Raw genomic sequence first — 1,616 nt, 5'->3', positions numbered from 1 at the left:
AAAAAAAAAAAGAAGAATATTTTCATATTAATATCTTTTTTATTGTGATAAAACATATATCTATATAAAACATTTATAGGCATACTTCATCCCATTGTGCTTTGCTTTATTGCGCTTCACAGATACTGTTGTTTAGTTTTTTTACAAATTAAGGAGTTTGTAGCAACTCTTCCTGAGCAAGCCCATTGTTGCCATTTTTCCAAGTGTATACTCACTTTGTGTCTCTGTCTTGCATTTTGGAATTTGTGCAATATTTCAAACTTTTTAATTATCATGTATCCGTTATGGTGGCCTATGATTAGTGATCTTTGATGTTGCTAGTTGCTAGTTTGATTATTTTGAGGCACCAAAAAAATAAATGTGTGTATTCTGACTGCTCCACCAGCTAACCAGCCAGCAGTCATCTTTGCAGTTTGGTTTTATTGTTTTTTCAAGACAGTGTTTCAACTGTCACCCAGGCTGGAGTGCAGTGACATGATCATAGCTGTAACCTTAAATTCCTGGTGTCATGTGATCCTCCTGCTTCAGCTTTTTAATTTAGGTGGGACTACGGGTTCACGCTACCATGCATGGTTAATTTTTAAATTTTTTTCAAGATGGGGGTCTCACTATGTTGCCCTGGCTGGTCTTGAACTCCTGGCCTAAAGCAGTCTTCCCTCCTTAATCTCCCAAAGTATTGAGATTATAGGCATGAGCCACCATACCCAACCTGCCTTTGCTATTCTTAGACTTTTGTGTTTCCACATGTATACAACATGCCAATTCTTACCAAAAAAACCCAAAATCTATATACATATATATATAGAGAGAGAGCAATTTGGGAAGGCTTGACATTTTTACAATACTGAGTCTTCTATTCATAATATTCTGATAGAGTCCTCTAGTTATTTAAACCTTCTTTAATTTCTTTTAAGATTTTATAATTTTCTGCGTAGAGATTTCATACTTCATTTATTAGATTGTTCTGAGATACGTGATCTTTTGAAGTTATTATAAATGGTTCTATTTTTCAAGTTTCACTTTCTTTCTATAGATATGTAGAAATACAATTGATTTTTGTAGATAGATCTTAATATTTATTGGATTTGATAAAATCATTTATATATTCTAATAATTTTTTGTATATTCTCCTGTTTTGAACTTTTTGCCCATGACAGTTTTTGCTCACCATTTTATTCCCTGAATCTAGTACAATAACTGTAAGTTGATATTTCCTTTTTGGGGGGAGATGAGACAAGAGTCTCACTTTGTTGTCCTCAGTAGAGTGCCATGGTGTTATAGCTCACAGCAACCTCAAACTCCTGGGCTCAAGAGATCCTTGCCTCAGCCTCCTGAGTAGCTGGAACTACCTACAGGTGCCCACCACCACATCTGGCTATTTTTAGAGACGGGGTCTCCATCTTGCTCAGGCTGATCTCGAACCCATGAGCTCAGGCAATCCACCTGCTTCGGCCTCCCAAGTGCTAGGATTATAGGCATGAGCCACTGCGCCTAGCCTAAATTGTTATTTCCTGATCTTCATTTTTTTGAATCCTGCCTTCATCGTGTTTTTTTGTTGTTGTTGTTTTGTTTTTTGAGACACAGTCTCACTATGCTGCCCTTGGTAGAGTGCTGTG

This window comes from Otolemur garnettii, unplaced genomic scaffold (genome assembly GCF_000181295.1).
Source record: "Otolemur garnettii isolate 467f Iridium unplaced genomic scaffold, OtoGar3 scaffold00031, whole genome shotgun sequence".
NCBI classification, from domain to species: domain Eukaryota; kingdom Metazoa; phylum Chordata; class Mammalia; order Primates; family Galagidae; genus Otolemur; species Otolemur garnettii.
The sequence above is the reverse complement of the archived record's forward strand: the minus strand, read 5'-3'. Positions refer to the sequence as shown.